The following is a 14,962-nucleotide window of genomic DNA, read 5'->3' on the forward strand; positions in this document are numbered from 1 at the left end:
GCTCACATCCATACATGACCACAGGAAAAACCATAGCCTTGACTAGACGGACCTTTGTTTGCAAAGTAATGTCTCTGCTTTTCAATATGCTATCTAGGTTGATCATAACTTTCCTTCCAAGGAGTAAGCATCTTTTAATTTCATGGCTGCAGTCACCATCTGCAGTGATTTTGGAACCAAAAAAAAAAAATAAAGTCTGACACTGTTTCCACTGTTTCCCCATCTATTTCCCATGAAGTGATGGGACCAGATGCCATGATCTTCGTTTTCTGAATGTTGAGCTTTAAGCCAACCTTTTCACTCTCCTCTTTCACTTTCATCAAGAGGCTTTTTAGTTCCTCTTCACTTTCTGCCATAAGGGTGGTGTCATCTCCATAGCTGAGGTTATTGATATTTCTCCCGGCAATCTTGATTCCAGCTTGTGCTTCTTCCAGCCCAGCGTTTCTCATGATGTATATAAATTTATATCTAAAATTCGTGCTTATTTATATTCTAATATACAATAAGTCCCACACATACAAACGAGTTCCCTTCTGAGAGTGCTTTTGCAAGTCCAAGTTGTTCCTAAGTCCTGTGGACAGTGCAGCCTGTCGGGCTAAGGTCCATAGGATCACAAAGAGTTGGACGGGACCCAAGTGATTTGGCCCGCACCCCGACAAAGTCAGCCTAGCTACTCGACTGACACAGACGGCTGCACCGTATGGCACTGTGACACGTTTATGATACCTCTCACACAAATGCAGTGCATGAAAAGCAAACACAAGAAATAAAGAAAGCTTCTTAAATCTTACAGGAGAGGACCTTGAAAACTACAGGAGTACTATACAGCTGGCATCCAGGCGCTGGCATTGACCGAGAAGGGCAAGACGACTGCACTGCTGCCTACAGGAGGCACAGGAGGTGGGAGATGGTAGAGCTGAAGCGTCAGCAACAGGGGTCGGAAGGCAAGCTACAATGCCACTCATGCCTCATCTGGACGGAACCCACGTTTGCACCTTTAAAAGTCTGCAACTTGAAGGCTCTTAGGTCGGGGATTTAGTGCATAAATTATTTGAGGGAATTTATGTGCAATTCTATAAAAGTTTGTATGTTTAGAAAGAAAGAAAGAAAGTGAAGTCGCTCAGTCGTGTCTGACTCTTTGCCACCCCTTGGACTGTAACCCATCAGGCTCCTCCATCCATTGGGTTTTCCAGGCAAGAATACTGGAGTGGGTTGCCATTTCCTTCTCCAGGGAATCTTTCCAACCCAGGGATCGAACCCAGGTCTCCTGCATTGCAGGCAGACGCTTTTACTGTCTGAGCCACCAGGGAAGTCACATGTTTACCTTAATTTAAATGTAAAGATTTTCATGTTTTTACGACCCTTTGTGTAAAGATGCATCTAATCCATGCTGGATTAACATCGTGCCTTTTCTCTTGATTTCAAAAGAAAATAAACCATTTTCACAGGCCCAAGGCACTGGGCCTCCTATGCCAAGAATTCCGTGCTGACTGTTATGAAGGTACCTATAATACTGTCTTCCAGGAGGTGAAATAAGTGGGTATTCTGCCCTGGAGAAGATGAGACATTATAAACTCAGCAGGATTTTGTGCGCAGCCCACAGGGACTCAGTAAATGTTTCATGATGATCCTTGATGTTATTTATTTCCAGGCAGTTTTATGTGGCTCACTTTGAGGTGTATTATAACCCCCCGAATCCAGGGAATTTAATTGAATTTCTGTGAGAGTTCAGGTACACACATCACCAACGGACTAGTGGAGGGAAAGCCCTGGGGAATTCTATCCTTCTCTGCAAAATGAAAGTTTTGCTCAGCTTGATTCTCCCCATTAGAAATAGCCCTGCTCAGTAACAGACGCTGATGCTGTGGGCACAGGACTCTGCTTACCTGCACCTTTGGTATCAGGAAAAAAAATTGTGGAAGATTTCATTCTTCTATCTATAGTGAAGTACAAAATCCAAAAAAAAAAAAAAAAGTGAAATGGTGTGGGGGAAAAAAAAAGGCCTCAAGGGGTGATTACATTCATTGGAAAGGATTTATCGCTTGCTGAAACGTGACTGATACTCATCTGATGGGACCACAGTGCCCAAAGCATTTTCCTGCTGAGAAAAGTAAGGGAACACAGGAGCAAGGAGAGTCATTTTTCTAGATTTGACATGTATGTTGTACTACAATATTTGTTTGTCTCTTTCTGACTGACTTCACTACATATGACACACTCTAGGTCCATTCAGTTAGTTCAGTTCAGTAGCTCAGTTGTGTCTGACTCTTTGTGACCCCACAAACCGCACGCAGCAGGCCAGGTCTCCCTGTCCATCACCAACTCCCAGAGTTCACCCAAACCCATGTCCATTGAGTCAGTGATGCCATCCAACCGTCTCGTCCTCTGTCATCCCCTTCTCCTCTGGCCCTCAATCTTTCCCAACATCAGGGTCTTTTCCAATGAGTCAGCTCTTTGCATCAGGTGGCCAAAGGATTGGAGTTTCAGCTTCAGCATTAGTCCTTCCAATGAATACTCAGGACTGATCTCCTTTAGGATGGACTGGGTTGGATCTTCTTGAAGTCCAAGGGACTCTCAAGAGTGTTCTCCAACAACACAGTTCAAAAGCATCTATTCTCTGACGCTCAGCTTTCTTTATAGTCCAACTCTCACGTCCATACATGACCACTGGGAGGGGACTGGAATGCAAAAGTAGGAAGTCAAGAAACACCTGGAGTAACAGGCAAATTTGGCCTTGATGTACAGAATGAAGCAGGGCAAAGGCTAACAGAGTTCTGCCAAGAGAATGCACTGGACATAGCAAACACCCTCTTCCAACAACACAAGAGAAGATGGTGCACATGAACATCACCAGATGGTCAACACCGAAATCAGATTGATTATATTCTTTGCAGCCAAAGATGGAGAAGCTGTATACAGACAGCAAAAACAAGACTGGGGGCTCACTGTGGCTCAGATCATGAACTCCTTATTGCCAAATTCAGACTGAAATTGAAGAAAGTGGAGACCATTCAGGTATGACCTGAATCAAATCGCTTATGACTAGATCCATTCATGTCTCTACAAATGACCCAACTTCACGCCTTCTTATGGCTGAGTAATATTCCATTGCTGAACCTACTTGCAGGGCAGGAATAGGTAGAGATGTAGCTGTAGAGGATGGTCTTCCGGACTTGGGGCGGTGGGGAGGGTAGAAGTGAAGGGAGATTGGGGTTGACGTATATGCATATATACACTACTCTATGTAGATACATGTATAGACTATCATGTGTATAGGAAATGGCAACCCACTCCAGCATTCTTGCCTGGAGAATCCCATGGACGGAGGAGCCTGGTAGGCTACAGCCCACAGGATCACAAAGAGTCGGACACGACTGAGCAACTTCACTTATTTACTCATACATGTACATTACCATGTGTGTAGACGTATATACACTCTCATATGTGTATATGTATTTACACGAGCATGTGTAAAACAGAGAGCTAGTAGGAAGCTCAGCACATTGAAAAAAGCAGAGACATTACTCTGCCAACAAAGGTCCGTCTAGTCAAGGCTATGGTTTTTCCAGTGGTCATGTATGGATGTGAGAGTTGAACTATAAAAAACGCTGAGAGCCAAAGAATTGATGCTTTTGAACTGTGGTGTTGGAGAAGACTCTTGAGAGTCCCTTGGACGTCAAGGAGATCCAACTAGTCCATCCTAAAGGAAATCAGTCCTGAGTGTTCATAGGAAAGGCTGATGTTGAAGCTGAAACTCCAATCCTTTGGCCACCTGATGTAAAGAGCTGACTCATTGGAAAAGACCCTGATGCTGGGAAAGATTGAGGGCAGGAGGAGAAGGGGACCACAGAGGATGAGATGGTTGGGTGGCATCACTGACTCAACGGACATGAATTTGAATAGACTCCTGGAGTTGGTGATGGACACGGAGGCCTGGGGTGCTGTGGTCCATGGGGTTGCAAAGAGTCGGACATGACTGAGCGATTGAACTGAAGTGAACTGAGTAGGAAGCTGCTGTTTTGCACAAGGGGCTCAGCTCACCGCTCTGTGATGACCCAGAGAGGTGGGACAAGGGAGGGGGTGAGAGGTAGACCCAAGAGGGAGGAGATATATGTAAACATATGGCAGATTCATTCTGTTATACAGCAGAAACTACCACAAATTTGTCAGCAACTATATCTCAATTTTTTTAAAGATGAAAAAGAAAATCACCTATGGTCAATGATTTGACTTCTCTGGTGGCTCAGTAGTCAAGACCCTGCCTGCCAGTGCAGGAGACACAGGAGATGTGGGTTCAATCCTCTGGGTTGGGAAGACACCACCCCCCACCCACCCGGAGAAGGAAAATGGCAACCCACTCCAGTATTCTTGCCTTAGAAATCCCATGGACAGAGGAGCCTGGTGGGCTGTGGTTCATAGGGCCGCAAGAGTCGAACATGAGTTAGTAACTAAACCACCACCATGGTAATGATCTAATCAGTCGCACTTGTGTAATGAAGTCCCATTAAAACCAAGAAGATGGGGTTCGGAGCATGTCCAGTTTGGTGTGCACGTCATGACTGGGGATGGCGGCACTGGCTGGGGAGGACATGGACACTCTGCCTCCTTTGCCCACACCCTGGCCCATCTCTTTCCTTCGACTCCTTCCTGAATCACATCCTTTTACACCAAACTGGTAGCCTGGTAAGTGACGTGTTTCTCTGAGTTCTGTGAGCCACTCTAGCAAATGAATTAGACCCACCAAGGAGGTCGTGGGAACCTTCAGTGTACAGCCAGTTCATCAGAAGTACCTGGACTTGCAGTTCAGTATCTGAAAGGGCAGGGGACAGACTGCAGTCAAGTAGGACGGATAACCTGTGCAATCTGATGCTGTCTCCACATACAGTGTCCGAATTGAGTCAAATTGGATACCCAGCTGGTATCCCAGAATTGCTTGCTATCTGTGTGGGTCACCCCACACACAAGCTGGAATTGGTACCAGATTCCATGTACCAAGTTTCAGTTGCGTGACTGAATTGTTTTCTTCCCAAATAGAAAATACTCACAAATATTTCAGGATTCCCAGAAAGGAAAATGAAGCTGGAAGAATCAGGCTACCTGATTTCAGACTGTACTACAAAGCTATAGTGATCAAAACAGTATCAAATCAGATCAGATCAGTCGCTCAGTCATGTCCAACCCTTTGTGACCCCATGAATCACAGCACACCAGGCCTCCCTGTCCATCACCAACTCCCCGAGTTCACTGAGACTCATGTCCATCAAGTCAGTGATGCCATCCAGCCATCTCATCCTCTGTCGTCCCCTTCTCCTCTTGCCCCCAGTCCCTCCCAGCATCAGAGTCTTTTCCAATGAGTCAACTCTTCGCATGAGGTGGCCAAAGTACTGGAGTACGGTACTGGCCAAAAATAGAAACATAGATCAGTGGAATAGGATAGAATGCCCCAAAATAAACCCACATAACTATGGTCAATTTATCTACAATAAAGGAGGCAATAATATACAATGGAGAGAAGACAGTCTCTTCAATGACTGCCACTGGGAAAACTGGACAGCTATATGTAAAAGAATGAAATGAGAGCATTCTCTAACACCATACGCACAAGTAAATTCAAAATGGATTAAATACCTAAATTTAAGGCTGGACACTATGAAACTCTTAGAAGAAAACATGGGCTGAACACTCTTTGACATAAATTACAGCAATATCTTTTTAGAACAACCTCCGAGAGTAATGAAAATGAAAACAAAAATAAACAAATAAGAACTGGTTAAACTTAAAAGCTTTTGCACAGCAAAGGAAGCAGTAAACAAAATGAAAAGATAACCCACAGAATGGGAGAAAATATTTGCAAACAGAGCAAGCACCAAGGGATTAATCTCCGAGATACTCAAACAGCCCATGCACAGCTAACTCACAAAAACAAACAACTCAATCAGAAAACAGGCAGAAAATCTAAACAGACATTTCTCCAAAGAAGACATACAGATTGTCAAAATACACACGAAAACATGCTCAATATGACTAATTATTAGAGAAAGGCAAATCAAAACTACAATAAGGTATTACCTCACACCAGTCAGACTGGCCATCATCAAAAAGTACAAACAAGAAATGCTAGAGAGGGTGTGGAGAAAAGAGAACCTCTTGCATTGCTGGTGGGAATGTAAACTGGTATAACCACTGTGGAAAACAGTATGGAAGTTTCATAAAAAAACAAAAACTAAAAGTACCATATGATTCTGCAATCCCACTCCTGGGCATATACACCTGGATAAAACCGTAATTCAAAAGGTGTATGCACCCCAGTGTTCATTGTAGCACTATTTAGAATAGCCAAGACATGCAGCAACCTAAATGTCCATTGATAGAGGAATGGATAAAAAGATGTGGTACATATATACAATGGAATATTACTGAGCCATGAAAAAGAATGAAATGATGCCATTTGCGGCAACCTGAAGATTATCATATTATGTGAAGTAACCCACACAGGGAAATACAAATATCATGTTCTCACTTAAATGTAGAATGCAAAAAAAAAAAAGATACAAATAAACTTATTTACAAAACAGATTCACAGACTTTGAAAGCAAACTTACGGTTACCAAAGGGGAAGAGTAGGGGAGAGGGATAATGCGGGAGGTTGAGATTAGCATATACACACTACTATCTGTAGAACAGATAATCACCAAGGACCTACTACCGTACAGAACAGGGAACTCTACTCCGTATTCTGCAGTAAATTATATGAGAAAAGAATCTGGAAAAGAATGGGTGTATGTATATTTATAAGTGACTCACTTTGCTGTTACCCCTAAAACTAACACAGCACTGTCAACCGACTACACTCCAATGTAAAATAAAAATTAAATAAATTTAAAAAATATTTTTTATACCTCATTGAGTTTCACTACCTCAATGAACATGGCAACGGCACTGGCAAAACCACAAGAAACCTACAGATTTCCTATTATGACGCGCTGTTCATTTCCAGTGAGATGAGAAGCACAGTAGCACTTTGTCATGTAAGTGAAGGATGCTACAGACATCAAGCCGTCACGTCACAGCCTCCAGCCGGTGAGCCCTGAAAGAACTCGAGATGCAGACCAAGAGAACTGCGAAGTCCATCTAGCAGTCAGCCACTTAAACCACCCTGACGGTGCACCCAGAGAAAGCTCCGGATATGAGAAAACAGGATACTGGCTCCAGGTAGCTGGAGTGCGTATCCAAGGAATGACTTCAGTGAGCCCAGACTCCTACTTTCTTCCAATACACAGGAAAAGCGCTAAATTCCTTAACTCAAGATATCTGGTTTCTTTTATTAACTGTCATCTTTTTATGTTTAGACTACCTGGTCTTTTGTTTAAAAAAAAAACTTTATATCCTGGCTGTCTGACATGCCTCTTTGGAACAGTTTTCTTAGCATTATCTGAGATGCTGTCTCCCAGGCTTGAAGTCCTAAGACTATCTGCCAAACAAAACACAACACTCAAGTTTTAGGTTGGGATTTTTTTTGCTTTTTTTTCCTAGTGGACACAGAAGGAGATGGAATTTTCCATTAAAGGTCAAGATGCTGCACCAACATTCCTTGTAAACACCTTATGCAGCCCATTGGTGGAGGATTTTGGAACTGTGGTTATAACTTGACCTACAATTTCTTCGTTCACCTTTTCGACTTTGTTAGTGCCCGTGATGGCTGATCCTTGGACATTAAGAGTTTACTGTTTCTTTGCCCTGTTTCAGCAGCTGCAGATAGAGGCCGTGGGGAAAAGCAACAATTGTCAAATACTCAGAAACAACACAGATTCCACATGATACTGTATGAATGTTCTCTTGCTTCTGTAACAAATTACCGCCAATGGAGTGACCTAAAGCAACACCAGTTCCTTCTCTTAGAGTTCTGGAAGTTCAGTTCCATTCAGTCGCTCAGTTGTATCCGACTCTTTGTGACCCCATGGACTGCAGCATGCCAGGCTTCCCCGTCCATCACCAAGGACTGAGGTACACAATCATTTTTTTCTAATTTTATAAAAATCAATATCATCAGGATTCAAAACATTTCCCCTTCAAAAGACAGTAAAGGAATCCCAAAGGAAATCCACAATCTGGGAAATTTTTGCAAAACACATCTGACAGAGGACTCATATCCAGAATATACAGGTAACTCATAATCAATGGGCTGTCTTGGTGGCTTAGCGGTAAAGAATCTGCCTACCAAGGCAGGAGACCCAAGTTCAATCACTTGGTCAGGAAAATCCCCTGAAGAAGGAAATGGCTACCTACTCCAGTACTCTTGCCTGCGAAATCCCATGGACCGAGGAGCCTGGAGGGCTACAGTCCGTGGGGTTGCAAAGAGTCCCGGACGTGACTGAGTGCACAGGCACACCGACCACAGTCAATAATGATGACATAACTCGATTTTTTAATTGGCAAAAGTCTGGAATGGACAGCTCAAAAGAGAAGACATAGAGAGTCAGTATGCATATGAAAAAGATGCTCAAAATCATTAGTCATCAGGGAAAGCCAAATTAAAAATTGCCGCACACCTACTGGTACTGCTAAGTTAAAGAGACCTGGGATAGCAAGTACTGATAAAAATACAGAGCTGGTGGGGCCCTCATACGTTACTGGTGGAACTGCACAATGGTTCCCACAAAGGTAACCACTCGCTTACCGTACGACCCAACCATTCCCCTCCTCAGCGTCTCTTTAAGGGAAGTGAAAACATACATTCCCACAAAGACCTGAACGGGAATCATTCCAGTCACTTTATTCACAATCGCAAACCACTGGAAACAGGCCAAACATCATTCAACAGGCACATAGACAAAGGGTGACCCACTCATAAAACTGAAAGGTCTTCGGGGATTAAAAGGGAAGGATCGCTGACACAGGCAACATTGTGGAGGAACCTCAAAAGCATTATGCAAAGTGAAAGAAGCCAGATACACAAGCCTTATTCGATATCCTTCCTTTTATGTGGCACATTTAGTTCAGTTCAGTCGCTCAGTCGTGTCTGACTCTTTGTGACCCCATGGACTGCAGCACGCCAGGCCTCCCTGTCCATCACCAACTCCCGGAGCTTACTCAAACTCATGTCCATTGAGTCAGTGATGCCATCCAACCCTGTCATCCTCTCTGGTCCCCTTCTCCTCCCGCCTTCAAGCTTTCCCAGCATCACGGTCTTTTCCAGTGAGTCAGTTCTTCACATCGGGTGGCACTTTAGGAAAGGCCTAATGGGCTTCCCTGGTGGCTCAGTAGTAAAGAAGCTGCCTGCCAATTCAAAAGACAGGGGTTCCTCTCTCACTGGAAAAGATGGTTGGATGGCATCACCGACTCGATGGACCTGAGTTTGGGTGAACTCCGGGAGTTGGCGATGGACAGGGAGGTCTGGCATACTGCGGTCCACGGGGTCACAGAGTCAGACACGACTGAGCGACTGAACTGAACTGAAGTGAAAGGCACAGGGCCATCCCCAGAGTTAACATATGTTCCCGTCAGTGAGGAGAGCCACTGATTATGGTACAAATGAGATTCCACTAGCACTGAGGATGGAAGCTGTCAGGAAGAAGCCCTGCACTGCCCACTGCTTCCACACTGTTCTGAAGGCCATTCCTCCTGCTTGAGGGAGAGGAGTGCTTTTCCATCAGGGGAACTTTTCCGAACTGACACGAAGGTTGAAGCAGCAATTTGGGTGGGAAACTCTGGCTGCATTTCCAAATTATCTGATGCTGTCAGCAGGATGCTCTACACAGCCTTGCCCCTCACACGGCAAAGTGCTTTACAAGCACGAGCTCATAATTCTGCTGTGAGGTAGGTGGGAGGAAGGTTGTTATTTTCCCTGTTTTACGGGTCTCTAAAGCCTGTGAGGGTGTAAAGGGTTGACGTGTGTTCTATTTTTGAAGCCACAGAGTTGCCATAGTGCCGTTCTCCAGTGATGGAAGGAGGGGAGCTAGAACTGAAAACATTTCCATTCAACGCTCCTCTCCTCGTTCTTTGGATTCGTGAGGATTCGAGTCACACAGATGGTATTTTATCGTCCCCAGAAGAAGGGTGAGTGAGCAGGCTGGCAGCTTCTGAAGACCTGGCCCCAGCATACCTCGAAAGCAAGGCACAGGGGGAAATCACAAATATGCTTGATGCCTTTGAAGAAAAACGCTTGTGAGAAAGAAGGCAAAAGTAAAGATTTCCCTGTGTTCATTGGGTCTAGAGCAGAGCCATCAATAATCTAAGAAGGTTAAAGGGCACAACATTATAGCCAGAGGCAGATCGTAAGGTTGGCGTTAACTCAGATGAGGGGCCTTCCTGGTGGCTCAGATGGTAGAACATTTGCCTGCAATGCAGGAGACAGGAGTTCAGTCCCTAGGTCAGGAAGATGCCCTGGAGAAGGGAATGGAAACTCGCTCCAGAACTCTTGCCTGGAGAATCTCATGGACAGAAAGGCCTGGTGGGCTACATCCACTGAGTTGCAAAGACTCGGACACGACTGAGCAACTCACATGTACGTATGCACTCATGTGATGTGGGGGGCGGGGGGAAGCCATTGAAACTTATTCTGCTGTACACTAATTTATCCTTATTTCAAAAGAAGTTTCCCCCCCCCCACAGACATGGATGCTAAAAATGAATTTTCCTCAAAAAGTACACTGTTCATTAAGTCTTATCTTGCGCTCTAGTTACTATTGTAGCATAGCAAATTATCTCAGATTTTGCTCACAGTCTGCTGGGGGTTAGGGATTGGCAGAGGCAGCTCCTTTCTGCCCCTGGTGGTCTTCACGGCGGCAGCTCAAAGGCTGCGGCTGGAATCATCTGAAGAGATGATTTTAGAAGAAAGAAAAGGAAGTGAAGTTACTGAGTTGTGTCCACTCTCTGCAACCCCGTGGACTGTAGCCCACCAGGTTCCTCCACCCATGGGATTCTCCAGGCAAGAGTACTGGAGTGGTTGCCATTCCCCTCTCCAGGGGATCATCCCAACCCAGGGATCGAACCTGGGTCTCCCGCATTGCAGGCAGATGCTTTACCATCTGAGCCACCAGGGAAGCCCCAGCATTACACACTCATATGTTTGGAAGCTGACGCTGACTGTCGGCTCACATCGCAGCAGGAGCTATTGGTTGCACAGCCTACACAAGGCCTCTTCAAGTGCCCTGGGATTCCTCACACCATGGTGTGATTCCGAGAGTGTGAATATTCGGGAAATGAGGTGGAAATATGCTGAATTTTATGACCTAGCCTAGGAAACATACTTCTACCACATTCCATCTTTTCTGGTGGTCATAGAGCCCCACTCAGGTTTAAGGAGAAAGGAAATCGATTCTACCTTTTGATAAAAGAGGACTTTCCTGGTGGTTCAGCTGGTAAAGCATCCGCCCGCAATGCCGGAGACCTGGGTTCGATCCCTGGGTTGGGAAGATCCCCTTGGAGAAGGGAAATGGCTACCCACACCAGTATTCTGGCCTGGAGAATTCCATAGGGTCGCAAAGAGTCGGACACAACTGAGCGACTTTCACTTTTTTTCTGATAAAGAACGACGAGTTGGACTTCCCGGGTGGCACAGTGGGTAAGAATCCACTTGCCGATGAAGGGGACATGGGTCTGATCCCCGGTCTGGGAAGATCCACACGCTTTGGAGCAACTAACCCTGGGCCCCACAATTACCAAACCTGTGCCCTAGAGCTGTAACCAACTGAGCCCGTGTACCTACAACTATCAAAGCCCATGCATCTTAGAACCTGTGCTCTGCAACACAAGAAGCCTCCGCAACGAAGGGTAGCCCCACACTCTTCAACTAGAGAAAGCCAGCAAAGAAGATCCAGGGCAATCAAAATAATTAATTTAAAAAAGGAAAAAAATAAAAAAAGGACAGCAAGTTTCTAGAAGAGCATATGGGATCAGAGAGTTTACCAGAATCCATGACCTCCACTTTGTCAATTTAACAGGGTGGCTGTCCCGGACATTCTACTGAGTGTCTTGGAAACACAAGCTCTTGGAGATGATTGTGGGGCCATCAAAAGAGACAGAAACATCACCCAATGCTCAGTACATGAGCATTTGTACAAAAAATGCTCAAAATGCATCAAAAAATGCTCAGCACACACAGATCAGCCACAGGAGAAGGAAAAGTCGCTTACTGTTTCTTTATCTACCCGCAACAAAGGCACAAGGCTGTTCAATCTCACACTCACTAGAGAATTTAGCATGAAAGCAGATATTATCTCAGAATATAGGCCCAATGTCTTTGTCCAGAGAAATTAAGATGAGACGTGCAGTTCGTTTACAAACCAGCATTTCCTTTCTTGCATGCTGGCTTTGAAACAGCAACGGCGATGATTTTTGATTTGTTATGTGTTAAGTATTTTAATTACATTCTGAAGTAAGCAGCACTCTGGAAAAGACATAGTCAAAGGCAAACTAATTAATTCTTGAAGGTAACATCCTAATATATGCATTTTTCATGGCAGAAATTAATTACGCTCAAGACAACTGTCTTTTCCTTTGTAAAATTAGGACATTTCTCCCCTAATTAGTTTAAATTGCCTGTAGGAGATGATCACCACTGAGCTACGGAATTTCCTTCAGCAGGTGATTCTGGCTACCAAAGACAAGAGTTTAAAAGACAAATAAGAATCTTGGCTTTTTTTCTTTCTCAGGGTCTTGGACCTAGAGATTGTCATGCTGAGTGAAGTACTTCAGACAGAGAAAGAGGAATACAGTAAATGTTTATGTTATATAACATAAATAAATATATTTATTACATATGTAGTAAATAATTAATTTTTAAAAATTACTATACAGTCCATGGAATTCTCCAGGCCAGTATACTGGAGTGGGTAGCCTTTCCCTTCTCCAAGGGATCTTCCCAACCCAGAGATCGAACCCAGGTCTCCTGCATTGCAGGAGGTTTCTTTACCAGCTGAGCCACCAGGGAAGCCCTTATTATATATAACATATATTATATATTTATATATATATGGGAGGGGAGTTTGGAGGAGAATGGATTCATGTGTATATATGGCTGAGTTTCTTTGCTGTTCACTTGAAACTATCACAACATTGCTAATTGGCTACATTTCTATACAAAATAAAAATATTTTTTTAATTTTTAATTTTCTAAATAAAATCCTGTCTAGACTTTTTAAAATATGTATACCTGTGGCTGATTCATGTTGATGTATAGGGGAAAAAAACTCACACTATTGTAAAGTCATTATTCTCCAATTAAGTTAATTAAAAAAATACAAAGCAGAGTCTTGGGCTTTGGCCTGTTTCTGTTCAGCAGGACTGAGAATAAAAAATATAAAACTACCTATGACTGCATCATCAAGTATGTTCTAGGTGGGCTTAGTCGCTCAGTCATATCCAGCAATTTGCGACCCCATGGACGGCCACCTGCCAGGCTCCTCTGTCCACGGAGATTCTCCAGGCGAGAATACTGGGGTGGGTAGCCTTTCCCTTCCCAAGGGGATCTTCCCGACCCAGGGATCGAACCCAGGTCTCCCGCATTTCAGGAGGATTCTTTACTGTCTGAACCACCGGGAAAGCCCTTGTTCTAGGCAATTATATGGTGATAGAGTGATCAACATCGCTGCTTCATGGAACACACATTTCAGTAGAATTTCATAGACTCCACTCCAAGTTATGTATAGAAACAGATCAAGTGCACAAGTATTATTTTAAACCAATTGGCTGTGACTTGTTTTCCAGTTGTTTGGCGGAATTCTCTTTCAAGTTGGTTTCCATGTAAAAACCCTGAGACTGGAATTTGATCCAGTTTTTTTAGAAAAAATCTCTTACAGAGTATGTCTTTTTCGCAAGGTGTAATCTCTTGCAACGCCAGGAACACAAAGCTATGACAACCTGCAAGCTCTTCTACGTCAATCTTGCTGCAGGATAACAGGAGACGATGAAGTTTTCAGATCCTTCCTGTGCTTGTATCAGGTCATACCAACGTGAATTAAACGTAATGCTGAACAAACGAAAGAGCCTGGGGGACGTCCGTGGTGCTCCGCTGGTTAAGAATCCTGCAAACACAGCAGACATGGGTTCAGTCCCTGGTCTGGGAAGATCCCACGTACTGCAGGGCAACTGGGGTCATCTCAACTCTAACCTCTTAGCTAATACTATCCATGGAAACCAGGGTCACCCTACCCAGTTTAGAGCTTGCTATTCAGAACCTACTTCACGAGGATACCCAGACAGATAGATACACAGATAGACACGGGTAAGAGACTAGACTAGTAGTCTAGTAGATTGGTGGACAGGTAGATGACTGCATGGACGGATGAATCCATGAAAGGCAGATAGATCGCCTTCAGGATTTATGCGTGTATATCATTGTGAGAAGAGTCAGATAAAATTCTTGAGTAGACTGATACGCAACTAACATATGATGACGGTGGAGGTTTAGTCACTAAGTCTTGTCTGACTCTTGTGCCCCCATGGACTGTAGCCTGCCAGGCTCCTCTGTCCATGGGATTCTCCAGCCAAGAAGACTGGAGTGGGTTGCCGTGCCCTTCTCCAGGGGGATCTTCCTGACTCTGGGATTGAACTCGGGTAATGAGAAACGCTGGACTGGAAGAAGCACAAGCTGGAATCAAGATTGCCAGGAGAAATATCAATAACCTCAGATATGCAGATGACACCACCCTTATGGCAGAAAGTGAAGAGGAACTAAAAAGCCTCTTGATGAAAGTGAAAGAGGAGAGTGAAGAAGTTGGCTTAAAGCTCAACATTCAGAAAACGAAGATCATGGCATCTGGTCCCATCACTTCATGGGAAATAGATGGGGAAACAGTGGAAACAGTGTCAGACTTTATTTTGGGGGGCTCCAAAATCACTGCAGATAGTGACTGCAGCCATGAAATTAAAAGACACTCCTTGGAAGGAAAGTTATGACCAACCTAGATAGCATATTCAAAAACAGAGACATTACTTTGCCTACAAAGGTCCGTCTAGTCAA

The sequence above is a fragment of the Bison bison genome, unplaced genomic scaffold (assembly GCF_000754665.1).
Source record: "Bison bison bison isolate TAMUID 2011002044 unplaced genomic scaffold, Bison_UMD1.0 scf7180017864512, whole genome shotgun sequence".
In the NCBI taxonomy this organism is placed as follows: domain Eukaryota; kingdom Metazoa; phylum Chordata; class Mammalia; order Artiodactyla; family Bovidae; genus Bison; species Bison bison.